Source organism: Schistocerca cancellata, chromosome 12 (genome assembly GCF_023864275.1).
Source record: "Schistocerca cancellata isolate TAMUIC-IGC-003103 chromosome 12, iqSchCanc2.1, whole genome shotgun sequence".
NCBI lineage: Eukaryota > Metazoa > Arthropoda > Insecta > Orthoptera > Acrididae > Schistocerca > Schistocerca cancellata.
Genome location: NC_064637.1, coordinates 118,987,329 through 119,004,676, shown reverse-complemented (window position 1 = coordinate 119,004,676; position 17,348 = coordinate 118,987,329). Strand labels below are relative to the sequence as shown.

At 44.7% G+C, this 17,348-nt stretch overlaps 1 pseudogene; it reads left to right on the top strand.

Moving 5' to 3' along the window:
• Positions 1–12,529: 12,529 nt before the first annotated feature.
• LOC126110010 (5S ribosomal RNA) lies at positions 12,530–12,647 on the top strand (annotated as a pseudogene).
• The last annotated feature ends 4,701 nt before the right edge of the window (positions 12,648–17,348 follow it).

The following is a 17,348-nucleotide window of genomic DNA, read 5'->3' as shown; positions in this document are numbered from 1 at the left end:
GGCCTAACGGTGTGCGGGACCGTAGCCCAGCTTCATGGAGACGGTTGCGAATGGTCCTCGCCGATACCCCAGGAGCAACAGTGTCCCTAATTTGCTGGGAAGTGGCGGTGCGGTCCCCTACGGCACTGCGTAGGATCCTACGGTCTTGGCGTGCATCCGTGCGTCGCTGCGGTCCGGTCCCAGGTCGACGGGCACGTGCACCTTCCGCCGACCACTGGCGACAACGTCGATGTACTGTGGAGACCTCACGCCCCACGTGTTGAGCAATTCGGCGGTACGTCCACCCGGCTTCCCGCATGCCCACTATACGCCCTCGCTCAAAGTCCGTCAACTGCACATACGGTTCACGTCCACGCTGTCGCGGCATGCTACCAGTGTTAAAGACTGCGATGGAGCTCCGTATGCCACGGCAAACTGGCTGACACTGACGGCGGCGGTGCACAAATGGTGCGCAGCTAGCGCCATTCGACGGCCAACACCGCGGTTCCTGGTGTGTCCGCTGTGCCGTGCGTGTGATCATTGCTTGTACAGCCCTCTCGCAGTGTCCGGAGCAAGTATGGTGGGTCTGACACACCGGTGTCAGTGTTCTTTTTTCCATTTCCAGGAGTGTAGTAGAGTGGGATCTCTCCTCAGATCACCGCCGCACTTCCTGACGGTGGTTATCCGGGGTCGCGCAGTGCCACCGCTCATCGCTGAACGTAAGCGAACATGTAGGGCAAAATTCGTAATAAATTCGAATTTTTTTATTGATTCCTTAAGAATACCATCTATAGTTTCATAATCGAATTCTGGCTAGAACTATGTTTTAAAAAAGTTTGTTTGGGCATCCTTGCCTTTCTATGCTGTGATCCACACCTTCTCTACACTAGAAATTTTTTGTGTCTTAATTTTTCGCTCACAACGAACTGGAAATGAGTCTAGAAGGCTGGGAGAAAGAGTATTATCTTTGGTCATTCTTTCGTTTACAACGTGTTTTTTTCTTAGTAGTAAGTGCTGCAAACGTACTTCAGTTCTTAGTTGTGAGTATACATGTTCTGGTTGAAATGGTTCAAACGGCTCTGAGCACTATGGGACTTAACATCTGTGCTCATGAGTCCCCTAGAACTTAGAACTACTTGAAGCTAACTATCCTAATGACATCACACATATCCATGCCCGAGGCAGGATTCAAACCTGCGACCGCAGCAGCAGCGCGGTTCCGGACTGAAGCGCCTAGAACCGCCCGGATACATGGGTCGGCTAGTCTGTTCTCGTCAAAATGGGTCGTAACAGTGGACGCATGTTCAGAAAAGTGAGGAAATGTCGAATTTCAAATGCAAAAGATACAGGAAACTTTAATAGCAGTGTTACAGATGCTGCTCCTAAGTGTACAGAAAAGTTTTCGACAAAGTCACTGAGTTCATGGAACAAGAAAATTAGTGAAGGAACTCATGGTGCAGGGTACAGTGTCAAAGACGAATTTTCCAATGGGTTTAGGTAGCTAGCCAGTCCTCGACATGTGTACATGGGAAAACGCAGAATACAAATCAAAGCTACAATCACTTAATATGGATGCCTTGTCCAAAAAATGTATTTGTGTCCTGAATTGTTCTGAAGATAGCTCCATGTGATGCCTGTCTAGTGTTCAGTAATGGAAATGTACGTAGGTGCCTGCAGATATTAGGCTTTCATGAGGGTACATTTACACTGAAGACACTCAGAAGTATCGATGGAGTGTGTCTGGACAAAGTTCAGGCAACACAAGAAAAAAATGCAAAAGTTGGCTTGGCAAAGGAGGCAGGGGAAGATTTCTAGTGTAGAGGTGTGGATCACAGCATAGAAAGACACAGAAGACCAAACAAACTTTTTAAAAAATTGTTCTAGCCAGAATTCGATGAACCTTTAGATGGTATTCTTAAAGAATCCAAAAAATTTGAGTTTTTTACGAATTTTACCGTACATGTGCGCTTACGTTCAGCAATGACAAGGAAGAGAGTTAAAGATTATGGATATGGACAACATTAGTCGCTAGAGATGTAGCAACATTGCCAACAATTGGAATAAAAACTTTAAATTCGAATTGCCCTAAACTGAATTTTTTGAGCTATTAACTGTCTTTTCTTCGAACGCTAAAAGCTAACATCCTGAACTTTGGCATAATTCTTAAGAATTGCTCAGTGAATAATCGTGCACAGCACTTTTCCCTTATCTTTTCTCTGAGATAAGTCCTCCTTTAAAATTTGAGAAAAACAGAGCATTCCCAGGTAACACAAAACTGAACTAATTTCAAACTAATTATAACCTTGAACAAAAATCTGTTCCACACGTTTTATTAGCCTCTTAGCAACGCAGCAATCTCCCGCGTCTGGGCGGGCATGCGCGAACCGCCAACATAAAAGAATTCAACTAGAGTGGGACCTCTCCTCAGATCACCGCCGCACTTGCTGGCGGTGGTTATCCGGGGTCGCGCAGTGCCACCGCTCATCGCTGAACGTAAGCGAACATGTAGGGCAAAATTCGAAATAAATTCGAATTTTTTTTTTATTGGTTCCTTAAGAATACCATCTATAGTTTCATAATCGAATTCTGGCTAGAACTATGTTTTAAAAAAGTTTGTTTGGGCATCCTTGCCTTTCTATGCTGTGATCCACACCTTCTCTACACTAGAAATTTTTTGTGTCTTAATTTTTCGTTCACAACGAACTGGAAATGAGTCTAGAAGGCTGGGAGAAAGAGTATTATCTTTGCTCATTCTTTTGTTTACAACGTGTTTTTTTCTTAGTAGTAAGTGCTGCAAACGTACTTCAGTTTTTAGTTGTGAGTATACATGTTCTGGTTGAAATGGTTCAAACGGCTCTGAGCACTATGGGACTTAACATCTGTGGTCATCAGTTCCCTAGAACTTAGAACTACTTGAAGCTAACTATCCTAATGACATCACACAGATCCATGCCCGAGGCAGGATTCAAACCTGCGACCGCAGCAGCAGCGCGGTTCCAGACTGAAGCGCCTAGAGCCGCCCGGCTGCATGGGTCGGCTAGTCTGTTCTCGTCAAAATGGGTCGTAACAGTGGACGCATATTCAGAAAAGTGAGGAAATGTCGAATTTCAAATGCAAAAGATACAGGAAACTTAAATAGCAGTGTTACAGATGCTGCTCCTACGTGTACAGAAAAGTTTTCGACAAAGTCCCTGAGTTCATGGAACAAGAAAATTAGTGAAGGAATTCATGGTGCAGGGTACAGTGTCAAAGACGAATTCTCCAGTGGGTTTAGGTAGCTAGCCAGTCCTCGACATGTGTACATGGGAAAACGCAGAATACAAATCGGAGTTACAATCACTTAATATGGATGCCTTGTCCAAAAAAAGTATTTGTGTCCTGAATTGTTCTGAAGATAGCTCCATGTGATGCGTGTCTAGTGTTCAGTAATGGAAATGTACGTAGGTGCCTGCAGATATTAGGCTTTCATGCAGGTACATTTACACTGAAGACACTCAGAAGCATCGATGGAGTGTGTCTGGACAAAGTTCAGGCAACACAAGAAAAAAATGCAAAAGTTGGCGGATGCCTTGTCCAAAAACAGTATTTGTGTCCTGAATTGTTCTGAAGATAGCTCCATGTGATGCGTGTCTAGTGTTCAGTAATGGAAATGTACGTAGGTGCCTGCAGATATTAGGCTTTCATGCAGGTACATTTACACTGAAGACACTCAGAAGCATCGATGGAGTGTGTCTGGACAAAGTTCAGGCAACACAAGAAAAAAATGCAAAAGTTGGCGGATGCCTTGTCCAAAAACAGTATTTGTGTCCTGAATTGTTCTGAAGATAGCTCCATGTGATGCGTGTCTAGTGTTCAGTAATGGAAATGTACGTAGGTGCCTGCAGATATTAGGCTTTCATGCAGGTACATTTACACTGAAGACACTCAGAAGCATCGATGGAGTGTGTCTGGACAAAGTTCAGGCAACACAAGAAAAAAATGCAAAAGTTGGCGGATGCCTTGTCCAAAAACAGTATTTGTGTCCTGAATTGTTCTGAAGATAGCTCCATGTGATGCGTGTCTAGTGTTCAGTAATGGAAATGTACGTAGGTGCCTGCAGATATTAGGCTTTCATGCAGGTACATTTACACTGAAGACACTCAGAAGCATCGATGGAGTGTGTCTGGACAAAGTTCAGGCAACACAAGAAAAAAATGCAAAAGTTGGCGGATGCCTTGTCCAAAAACAGTATTTGTGTCCTGAATTGTTCTGAAGATAGCTCCATGTGATGCGTGTCTAGTGTTCAGTAATGGAAATGTACGTAGGTGCCTGCAGATATTAGGCTTTCATGCAGGTACATTTACACTGAAGACACTCAGAAGCATCGATGGAGTGTGTCTGGACAAAGTTCAGGCAACACAAGAAAAAAATGCAAAAGTTGGCGGATGCCTTGTCCAAAAACAGTATTTGTGTCCTGAATTGTTCTGAAGATAGCTCCATGTGATGCGTGTCTAGTGTTCAGTAATGGAAATGTACGTAGGTGCCTGCAGATATTAGGCTTTCATGCAGGTACATTTACACTGAAGACACTCAGAAGCATCGATGGAGTGTGTCTGGACAAAGTTCAGGCAACACAAGAAAAAAATGCAAAAGTTGGCGGATGCCTTGTCCAAAAACAGTATTTGTGTCCTGAATTGTTCTGAAGATAGCTCCATGTGATGCGTGTCTAGTGTTCAGTAATGGAAATGTACGTAGGTGCCTGCAGATATTAGGCTTTCATGCAGGTACATTTACACTGAAGACACTCAGAAGCATCGATGGAGTGTGTCTGGACAAAGTTCAGGCAACACAAGAAAAAAATGCAAAAGTTGGCGGATGCCTTGTCCAAAAACAGTATTTGTGTCCTGAATTGTTCTGAAGATAGCTCCATGTGATGCGTGTCTAGTGTTCAGTAATGGAAATGTACGTAGGTGCCTGCAGATATTAGGCTTTCATGCAGGTACATTTACACTGAAGACACTCAGAAGCATCGATGGAGTGTGTCTGGACAAAGTTCAGGCAACACAAGAAAAAAATGCAAAAGTTGGCGGATGCCTTGTCCAAAAACAGTATTTGTGTCCTGAATTGTTCTGAAGATAGCTCCATGTGATGCGTGTCTAGTGTTCAGTAATGGAAATGTACGTAGGTGCCTGCAGATATTAGGCTTTCATGCAGGTACATTTGCACTGAAGACACTCAGAAGCATCGATGGAGTGTGTCTGGACAAAGTTCAGGCAACACAAGAAAAAAATGCAAAAGTTGGCTGGGCAAAGGAGGCAGGGGAAGATTTCTAGTGTAGAGGTGTGGATCACAGCATAGAAAGACACAGAAGACCAAACAAACTTTTTAAAAGACAGTTCTAGCCAGAATTCGATGAAGCTTTAGATGGTATTCCTAAAGAATCCAAAAAATTTGAGTGTTTTACGAATTTTACCCTACATATGCGCTTACGTTCAGCAATGACAAGGAAGAGAGTTAAAGATTATGGATATGGACAACATTAGTCGCTAGAGGTGTAGCAACATTGCCAACAATTGGAATAAAAACTTTAAATTCGAATTGTCCTAAACTGAATTTTTTGAGCTATTAACTGTCTTTTCTTGGAACGCTAAAAGCTAACATCCTGAACTTTGGCATAATTCTTAAGAACTGCTCAGTGAATAATCGTGCACAGCACTTTTCCGTTATCTTTTCTCTGAGATAAGTCCTGCTTTAAAATTTGAGAAAAACAGAACATTCCCAGCTAACACAAAACTGAAAAACTAATTTCAAACTAATTATAACCTTAAACAAAAATCTGTTCCACACGTTTTATTAGCCTCTTAGCAGATGTAAACTGTGAAATTCTAGCTTGGTTGCTTGATTAGTATTGAAAAATGGTACGTTATAGAAACAATGGCAATTAAACATTCAAATCCTTGTAAAATGTACGTCAATGCGCAGTTTCAAACAAAAATGCACAGAATGGAGGTCCGCAGTTAGGCGCCTTTCAACCCCTCTAAGGCGCTGAGGAAGCTGCCTCAAACGTGTGCGCTGCGTGCCAGTCTCTTCTGCAGCGATCGCTCAACAACTGGCGCTGTCCGCGGCCCTTATATACCCCACCCGGCCTGGTAAGAACATTAAACACGAACAATACTAGTGCCATCTGGCGGGGTTCCACCTGCCACAGAGAACTGCAACTCTAAAAGTGTTCAGGTCGCCTTTGTTGTACAAAGTCAGAAGAAAAAGTGATTGTAGAAGCTCTAAGATTACTAACATCAGATGTCTTCAAGCAAAACGTCTCTGTTTGTCTTCATGAAACATGTTTCGGTTAAATGTGCTCCTCAAGATGCGGAAAATACAGAAGCTAACCAGCTAAAAGTGAGTGATATTTCAGGTTTTCCTTACTAATCCATTTTTCTTCTGCCCCTTTCACGTCCTCTAGGCTTGTCCAGATGGTATATCATGTGATGCAAAGTACAGTTCCATGACTTGCTCTTCTAATTATGAACTTCTTTCAAGGGCTTTAACGAGCTACAAATTAAGAATTTAGTGAAATGTTTAAGTGAATAATGAGCAGTGGCAAGTTATGTGAAATTGCGTGTTTCTGTCAATGGTGACAACAGTTCTGTTCTGGGACTGAAATGATCTCGCTTGCGGATCGCGTTGGTTCGGTGATAACACGAACAAAATTACACTGGTTTCTAGGCGCATCCTTGCATCCATGGCACAGATTGAAGTACACGCGCCACGGTACCATGACAAGCTGATAGATAATAGTCCAGACAACAAACACAGAACAACATGACTTCAGAGACCATACGTTTCTAGTCGAAGTATATTTGTTTGTTTTGAAGTTATGTACTGTAACGTAGCAAGTTATTACGAGATGACATTCGTTGCAGTAAGGCACGCAGCCGTTTGGTACGGTGGCTGCAGGATGGCTATGTTTTTTGTCACTTTACTAATACTTTCCCGTGAGAACTGCATAAGCGTAACAGTCAGTCAATAAGAAGATTCATATCGTCTACGAATCTAAATAATCCATATTAGTTATCATCCGATTTCGTTTAAATTTGGTACACAAGCTTTTGTTATTAATGGAATGACGTTGTCAGAATTTCAGATTTTCATTTATTATAGTGCCGGAATAAAGAAAATTACCTAAAATTCCTAAAACGAATGCTTGTTCTTTTAAAACCATGCTAGGAACAAATACAGATTGACTTGCATTATCATTTGAAGCCATTACAAAGTTACCAGTGCATAAAAAAATCAATTAAGTAGAATTTTTTTAACACTTTAGTCACAGTGCATTACGTAATACAAAAATCGGTCAAAATTTTTATTTGATTATATTTGTTGTGTGACTACATGAGAATGATTGAGACAGTGTGTGTGGGACATACGTTAAAACTTAATATGTCATTTTTTCATAAAACCTTGTAAAAACAGACCGTGGGAAAGTTATGGTGCAACCAAGATCCAGATGACGTATGGCGGTGTGAGCTTGATTTTGTGTAAAAGCAGCCAGAATGAAAGTTAGAGCCGGAATTAGTTTATTTATCAATTTGGAGAATAATTCGTACTTCGCTTATTTTGATTAAACAATATAATAGAAATTGAAGTTTTAATAACGTTAATTACTATCAGAATATTGATTGGATAAGGCAAGTTTTGCAGCGACAGTGATCTGGAAGGAACATTCTGACTGGTCGTTTAGATCAACAGCCAATCAGAATCAAGCTGTTCCCGCACGAATACAGTGGGCAGTGAGGAAAATAGATCGAGATAGTCGCTTGCTAACCGGCCTGCGGACAACACCATGTTAGATAGCCCTGTAAAAATACTCCGAAAAATGAAGAAATAGTGACTGAAGAGACTGGAGTTACGAACATTTAATGAAAGTTTGGTGTTACTAAATTAAATAGTTTGCGAGTTATGAGCGAGTGAACTTTCCGGTCGTAGTAAGAAGTCCGCGTCGCATGTTTCATGCTGTGTACGGAATACTTTGGCGAGCATTTCTTTCGAATAAGACCACTGAAACGACCGAATGTCTAACTCGCGAATAGTTGTGGGTCGGTACCTGGTAGAATGTGAAAATTAGTCGGGTCGGACTTGCAAAAATTTTGGCTGCTTTTCGACTGAAACTACACTCCTGGAAATTGAAATAAGAACACCGTGAATTCATTGTCCCAGGAAGGGGAAACTTTATTGACACATTCCTGGGGTCAGATACATCACATGATCACACTGACAGAACCACAGGCACATAGACACAGGCAACAGAGCATGCACAATGTCGGCACTAGTACAGTGTATATCCACCTTTCGCAGCAATGCAGGCTGCTGTTCTCCCATGGAGACGATCGTAGAGATGCTGGATGTAGTCCTGTGGAACGGCTTGCCATGTCATTTCCACCTGGCGCCTCAGTTGGACCAGCGTTCGTGCTGGACGTGCAGACCGCGTGAGACGACGCTTCATCCAGTCCCAAACATGCTCAATGGGGGACAGATCCGGAGATCTTGCTGGCCAGGGTAGTTGACTTACACCTTCTAGAGCACGTTGGGTGGCACGGGATACATGCGGACGTGCATTGTCCTGTTGGAACAGCAAGTTCCCTTGCCGGTCTAGGATTGGTAGAACGATGGGTTCGATGACGGTTTGGATGTACCGTGCACTATTCAGTGTCCCCTCGACGATCACCAGTGGTGTACGGCCATTGTAGGAGATCGCTCCCCACACCATGATGCCGGGTGTTGGCCCTGTGTGCTTCGGTCGTATGCAGTCCTGATTGTGGCGCTCACCTGCACGGCGCCAAACACGCATACGACCATCATTGGCACCAAGGCAGAAGCGACTCTCATCGCTGAAGACGACACGTCTCCATTCGTCCCTCCATTCACGCCTGTCGCGACACCACTGGAGGCGGGCTGCACGATGTTGGGGCGTGAGCGGAAGACGGCATAACGGTGTGCGGGACCGTAGCCCAGCTTCATGGATCCGTGCGTCGCTGCGGTCCGGTCCCAGGTCGACGGGCACGTGCACCTTCCGCCGACCACTGGCGACAACATCGATGTACTGTGGAGACCTCACGCCCCACGTGTTGAGCAATTCGGCGGTACGTCCACCCGGCCTCCCGCATGCCCACTATACGCCCTCGCTCAAAGTCCGTCTACTGCACTACGGTTCACGTCCACGCTGTCGCGGCATGCTACCAGTGTTAAAGACTGCGATGGAGCTCCGTATGCCACGGCAAACTGGCTGACACTGTCGGCGGCGGTGCACAAATGCTGCGCAGCTAGCGCCATTCGACGGCCAACACCGCGGTTCCTGGTGTGTCCGCTGTGCCGTGCGTGTGATCATTGCTTGTACAGCCCTCTCGCAGTGTCCGGAGCAAGTATGGTGGGTCTGACACACCGGTGTCAATGTGTTCTCTTTTCCATTTCCAGGAGTGTATTTATAAAGTTTTTTGGAAGTTGCTAAGTGCTCTCATTCTCAAATACTGGATGAATAATGTCCGTGTATTTGCGCCGTCAGTTACGCTGCCGCAAGACGTAGACACAGTTTCTAACCGCAATATTTTCGTTATTGTGTTAGTTTTAACATTATACCTTGTAAGTAGGCTGTTTAGGTTTCCTTATTGGTAACGCCACGTAGCGCTCTGTATGAAAAATCACTGGCTGTGCTGTGTGCAGTCTGTGGCTAGTTTGCATTGTTGTCTGCCATTGTAGTGTTGGGCAGCTGGATGTTAACAGCACGTAGCGTTGCGCAGTTGGAGGTGAGCCGCCAGCAGGAGTGGATGCGGGGAGAGAGATGGCGGAGTTTTGAAATTTGTTAGACTGGATGTCATGAACTGCTATATACATTATGACTTTTGAACACTATTGAGGTAAATACATTGTTTGTTCTCTATCAAAATCTTTCATTTGCTAACTATGCCTATCAGTAGTTAGTGCCTTCAGTAGTTTGAATCTTTTATTTAGCTGGCAGTAGTGTCGCTCGCTGTATTTCAGTAGTTCGAGTAACGAAGATTTTTGTGAGGTAAGTGATTTGTGAAAGGTATAGGTTAATGTTAGTCAGGGCCATTCTTTTGTAGGGATTATTGAAAGTCAGTTTGCGTTGCGCTAAAGAATATTGTGTGTCAGTTTAAGCACAGTCATGTATAATTTTTCAAAGGGGACGTTTCAACCTCTTATATACTAAATTGCCACAATATTTTAAATTTATTGATTCCGTCAATAATTACGGAAAATGTTGAAAATAAAATCTGTTGCCCCTGGAATTCGTGAGACAGGCCACTCGCAATTCTGAGACTGTTCCTTAGTGAAATAATTGCGTAGTTGGCGTGCACCCTATCTCTGTCGCTTTGAGAGGAATATGACAGAGGGCAAAAGGTAGAGTTTCTGTCATTACACACTGTGCGAAGCGGATCTAGCAGTTGGTTTTTCTTATTCACAGTCGATATAAATCATTGATTTTAAGAATGCAACCACTTGTTGTATTACTTTACACGTGCAGTAGCACAGTTAAGTTAATTTCTCCGAAAGTCCCTATATTAATCCGCTGGATATCATTTGTACATACCTCCAAGTGAAAATGTAACAAACAGTTTGAAATGCTGTACTAGCAACTTTTTTGTTTCTTTCAAACGACACAGTTACTGTCTTCGAATGACTTCCCGTTTCTGTTGCGCAGTGAGTAGTTCTTCACTTTCAATGGAGTAGACAGTGGCGGTTGGTAATCATGTACTGATGTCCTGCAGCGGTCTGTAAACAGCGAACTAAAATTGCGCCTTTTCTCCTCGAATGCGAGCCGGAAATCGTAGTAAATTTACGCCGTTTCTCTTGAAACGTTTGCTGGTATGCAAATAAAATGGCCGAAAACATGCTCTGTAGTGCTCCCTCCGCTATATCTAGAAATATCGAGTGCCGAAATGTTGGTCAGCTGCGCTACCATCAACTCAGAGAAGGTAAGAAGCTGCGCGTGTCCTGATGTGACGTCATCCCTTCTAACACTATGAGTGCTGTGTTGCTGATAGCACCAGCTGATTAATTTCTATGAAATTGCATGCAAAAGTATTATGCAAGGATAGAGCATGAGAGATTCTTGAGGAGCAGTTGACGTAATGCCGTCATGGGGGAGTGGTTTCAGACGTCCACGCATCTTTCTTCTATATTGGTCAATTCTTACTTGAACTGCTCGACATCGGCTAGTGCGATATACGCGAACGTGCAACTGGGTTGGTGCACAGAACGCGACGGAAAAGAAATGCGGCAATGGAAAGTGGCGTGTTATGTGGCAGATGGAGAGCGCCGCCACGCTTGATACGGATGTTCAGAAGGCTTGCTACTTAACGAATAACGGGAAGCAGGTGTGCCAGTCTAGTCTACATCTGATTCAGCTTGCAGACTATCCACGGTGTGTCACCTGCGGAATAATGGATACGGATGATCATCGTCTTGTCTGCGGATCGGCGAAGGATGTTTGGCATTTGGTGAGCCAGCTGTTGGCTTTCCTGACACCCGTGGCTCCCGACCGGATAAGTCTCTCCTAATACCAGATGAGGAGTGTGGTGTCACCGCCAGACACCACACTTGCTAGGTGGTAGCTTTTAAATCGGCCGCAGTCCGCTAGTATACGACGGACCCGCGTGGCGCCACTGTCTGTGATGGCAGACCGAGCGCCGCCACACGGCAGGTCTAGAGTGACGTACTATCATTCGCCTCAGTTGTACAGCCGACTTGCTAGCGAAGCTACATTGACAAATACGCTCTCATTTGCCGAGACGATAGTTAGCATAGCCTTCAGCTACGTCATTTGCTACGACCTAGCAAGGCGCCATAGCATTTGATAATTAATATTGTGAAGCCTGTACAGTAACGAGAGATGTTCTACAATTGTGGATTAAAGTTAAGTATTCTACCAGTTACTCTTGTTTTGCTAGTCTTATTTCTCTGACCTGTTCCAGACCTCACGCCAGCCTGCGTGAGCTTTAACGCGTGCAGTTCGGCTTCCTCCAAACCCCGTGAATTGGCTCCTGCCAGTTCACTACAAGGAGTATTTTTCGAAGGCAAAAACGGATTCTGTGTCATGAATACGCGGCGCCGCCCCCCCCCCCCCTACTTGTTCGGCGTCGGTGAAAAGACAGTCCTCGATTTTTGGCACTGCTTAAACGAACTACACTGTGCCATCGTACGGAACCCCCATTTCCCAGCCACACTTCTAAAATCGTCTCTGAAGCGCGTTCCATAACACACCTCGCAGCTGGACTATCTACTGAACTACCAATGACGACCACATTGATACGAGAAGACATGCATCGATGATACGGCATCGAGTAGCACCATGGAGCCTCGTCACGTCGTTCTTCCTCTTTGCTAGCCTACAAGGACCGGCTTTCACTTACCTTCCTCTCCGTATTATGAGACATGTCATGGCAGAAGCTTTCGCAATACAGTGGGAAAAAAAAACAAAACGCTCAAGTGCAAGTGCACCGACTGGCAGTTTGCCATCACAATTTTTCTTTTTCACTGTATTTTATTCCTCACAGGCAACGGCCTTGCCGCATTGGATACACTGGTTCCCATCAGATCACCAAAGTTAAGCACTGTCAGGCGTGGCCACCACTTGGATGGGTGACCATCCGGACAGCCATGGGCCGTTGCCATTTTTCGGGTTGCACTCCGAATCGTGATGCCAGCTAAGGAGCTGCTCGATCGAACAGTAGCGGCTCCGGTCAAAGAAAACCATCATAATGTCGGCGAGAGCGGTGTGCTGACCACACGCCCCTGCTATCTGCATCCTCAGCTGAGGATGACACGGCGGTCGGATGGGCCCGATGGGCCACTTGTGGGCTGAAGATGGAGTAATACCGCTTGTTCCTCACAATATTAAACAACTATTTATAAAATTTAGATATACTTAAACAGTTCAGTTTATGTGCGTAAAATTAATATATTCAGTTTACGTACGACTACTGCCCTTCTATGTGAAAAGACTATTGATGGTGGCAAAAAAAAAAAAAAAAAAAAAAAAAAAAAAAAAAAAAAAAAAAAAAAAGAGCGAGTGTACGAGGGCATTCAGTATGAAAGTTTCTTCTGTAGATGATCTGCCAAAAAGACTCTTTCCCAGTCGATCTTTGAAAGAGAATGTGAGATTCAAAGCGCTAGGTAATCTACTAAAAATGTATATCTAGCAGCAGGAGGGCATACGACGAGCTCACAAATGTGCTTTAAACTACGTGAATAGACGCAGGTGTATGCGACTTTCAAGTATCTAGATTATTTCGCCTTAGTGAGCCGTAAGAAAAGATAAAAACGCTTTCCAAAGATTTATGTGTAGAGTTGTAAGGTATCAGGCAAATCCAACACCTTCCATGAAAACCCTGACATGAGAAGCAAATCTAGTATTATGTCACATAGCTCCGAATAAATCGTGACATTAAATTAACCAAAGTAATACGAGTAACGAGTGACCAAATGGAATACCACAGACTAACACAAGAATGCCTAAATGCATGTCATACCTTCCCACCGTGAGACAGACGCAGTTCCGAGGGGAGAAACGAGAACAGAAGCCGAGAGCAGAACCGTGTTAAGCAAGAAGGCCCTACGATAAGGGATGGACACCCACGTTGCCAGCTAACCGCTAGGACCACCCCCCAGTCCATGTTAAAAGCTAGAGCCCTCCAGAAGAACAGTATAGGTCTTACGATAACACAAAAAGGGCCACACCAGCTGCAAGTTTTAGCGTGAGACTTTTTCGCGTCTCTGTTACGTCAGGACCACCCCCCAGCCCATGCTAAAAGATAGAGCCCTCCAGAAGAACAGTATAGATCTTACGATAACATTAAAAGGACCACACCAGCTGCAACTTTTAGCGTGAGACTTTTTCGCCTCTCTGTTACGTTGCAAACTTTAAAAACATTGCCCCACCATGAAAAGTATAAGGTTTCTCATTGGATAGACAGAATTTTTGTAGACAGAGCTTAAGGTTAACACTGAGACCCTGATTGGTCAGTTGAAAACACAGCCAGATAGTTTTTGTAAACCAACTTTGGTAAATTGTAGTAAGGAGAAGTTAGGAGGGAGTTGCTTTCGAGATGGCGAGGTGAGCGGAGCTGTGCTGCCCTCCGCTCCCTGACGAACACCGACAAGGTAATGAACGCACGCAATGCTGCATAACAGCGCATAAAGCTTCACTCAGAACTGCAGAAGTCTCATCTGTTACACCCCCTTTTGGCGTAATACTAGTGTCGATCGTCAATTAAAGCTCATGGTGTTCACATTTGCCACGTGAAGTAAAAATCTGAAACGCGATGATTTTTCTTTTATATAGTTATTGAGAAGCCACATCAGCCACTGTAATTTACAACAAGTTAGATAAGTAATTAAAGATAATTGAGGGTCACTGTAGACCATTTTGATAATTTTCTCTTTTGTGAAACTTAATTTAAACCTAGGTTATAGATGTGATATGGCATAGGTCATCCTTCGATCTATTGTAGAACTTGGAAACCGACTCAGGGAATATTCGTTCACATTTTTGTTGAACGCAGTTGGTTTTTACCATCCTGTATTAAAACATTTCCTTTTATCAATAGTGCAATTTATAAACAATGTTTTTTCAGTAGAATAAAATTTCCAATGGTAAACTTAACTGCTTTTTCGACGTTATTTTACCAGATAACTAAAAATAGGAAAGCCGTGAGCCCCTTCCACTAAATTTAGTTAGTATTAAGATTCTTTTACAGGGAGTGCAGTGGAGCTGACGCTGAAATCATTAAGTATTTGGTTATATCATCGCTAGTCTCACTGAACTCTTCTGAACTCTACATGTCATGTGTGGTCTGGCGTCTCCTTACTAGCAACAGGTCCCAGGTTCAAACTAGTCAATTCCCTAAAAAACACGCTCAGAGCGTCGTTGCGCGAAAGTGGTAGGGAGACACGATATAGAACAAACAGACACCACGCAGAATGTTAGAGAGTATGAGGAATTTTTGAGCATCAGTTTAAATATTGGCTTGGTAACGAATTGGTCACGTGCACGGTTAGTAATTCCTCAGCTCAGGCTCGATTTCTGCTGCTACTGTATATATACAATTTCTTCCTCGTCATCTTAAACGATTAATTATAAAAATTAAATGCACTTAAATAGTCCAGTTTACATAAAATTAATACAGTTAATTTAGTTACGATTAATACGAATGTAAGTCAAAAGCGTGTAGGGCACCACATTGTTGCATACTGGAAGATTTTTGTGGAGATGCCACTGGAAGTAGAAGATGAAACTTCAGTTTGGCAGGAAGCCTTTAGTTTTCGGACCATACTTCAACAACATTTGTGAAATATCTTATTGTTTTTATCTGTAATATCCAGCATTGATATTTGAAGACTATTGCTTAAACTAGGACAGATGTAGAATATATACCAAGATATAAAGCATAGTATCATAGAATACGTTGGTTAGAGAAATGAAATATGGCATTTATTGGCCGCGATATCCCCTTCCGGGTTCCGCCGCCGTATTGCAAGTCTTTTTAGTTCACTTCGGCGACTTGCATGTCAGTCATGATCAAAATGATGATGAAGTGTGGTGTCACCGCCAGACAGCACACTTGCTAGGTGGTAGCCTTTAAATCGGCCGCGGTCCATTAGTATATGTCGGACCGGCGTGTCGCCACTGTCAGTGATTGCATACCGAGCGCCACCACACGGCAGGTCTAGAGAGACGTCCTAGCACTCGCGCCAGTTGTACAGCCGAGTTTGCTAGAGTTGGAACTGACAAATGACGCTCTCATTTGCCGAGACGATAGTTATCATAGCCTTCAGCTACGTCATTTGCTACAACCTAGCAAGGCGCCATTTATCCTTTGCTATTTATATTGTGATGCCTGTACCATCAGACCGATGTACACCAATTATGGATTAAAGTTAAGTATTCCAGCAGCAACGTACCTTATTGGCTATATTAATTACATTGTCCTGTTCCAGACCTCACGCCAGCCTGCGTGAGCTTAACGCGTGCCTTTCGGCATCCTCGTATAGTGACTTGGCTGTCTTGCCAAGTCACAACATGAAGGACACACAACACCCAGTCCCCTGCCGAGAATCGAACTGGGGGCCCCTTGCGTGGTAGGAGGTAGTTGGTTAGAGAAAAAACTTTTGTAGTGAAGCATATACACTCCTGGAAATTGAAATAAGAACACCGTGAATTCATTGTCCCAGGAAGGGGAAACTTTATTGACACATTCCTGGGGTCGGATACATCACATGATCACACTGACAGAACCACAGGCACATAGACACAGGCAACAGAGCATGCACAATGTCGGCACTAGTACAGTGTATATCCACCTTTCGCAGCAATGCAGGCTGCTATTCTCCCATCGAGACGATCGTAGAGATGCTGGATGTAGTCCTGTGGAACGGCTTGCCATGCCATTTCCACCTGGCGCCTCATTTGGACCAGCGTTCGTGCTGGACGTGCAGACCGCGTGAGACGACGCTTCATCCAGTCCCAAACATGCTCAATGGGGGACAGATCCGGAGATCTTGCTGGCCAGGGTAGTTGACTTACACCTTCTAGAGCACGTTGGGTGGCACGGGATACATGCGAACGTGCATTGTCCTGTTGGAACAGCAAGTTCCCTTGCCGGTCTAGGAATGGTAGAACGATGGGTTCGATGACGGTTTGGATGTACCGTGCACTATTCAGTGTCCCCTCGACGATCACCAGTGGTGTACGGCCAGTGTAGGAGATCGCTCCCCACACCATGATGCCGGGTGTTGGCCCTGTGTGCCTCGGTCGTATGTAGTCCTGATTGTGGCGCTCACCTGCACGGCGCCAAACACGCATAAGACCATCATTGGCACCAAGGCAGAAGCGACTCTCATCGCTGAAGACGACACGTCTCCATTCGTCCCTCTATTCACGCCTGTCGCGACACCACTGGAGACGGGCTGCACGATGTTGGGGCGTGAGCGGAAGACGGCCTAACGGTGTGCGGGACCGTAGCCCAGCTTCATGGAGACGGTTGCGAATGGTCCTCGCCGATACCCCAGGAGCAACAGTGTCCCTAATTTGCTGGGAAGTGGCGGTGCGGTCCCCTACGGCACTGCGTAGGATCCTACGGTCTTGGCGTGCAGCCGTGCGTCGCTGCGGTCCGGTCCCAGGTCGACGGGCATGTGCACCTTCCGCCGACCACTGGCGACAACATCGATGCACTGTGGAGACCTCACGCCCCACGTGTTGAGCAATTCGGCGGTACGTCCACCCGGCCTCCCGCATGCCCACTATACGCCCTCGCTCAGAGTCCGTCAACTGCACATACGGTTCACGTCCACGCTGTCGCGGCATGCTACCAGTG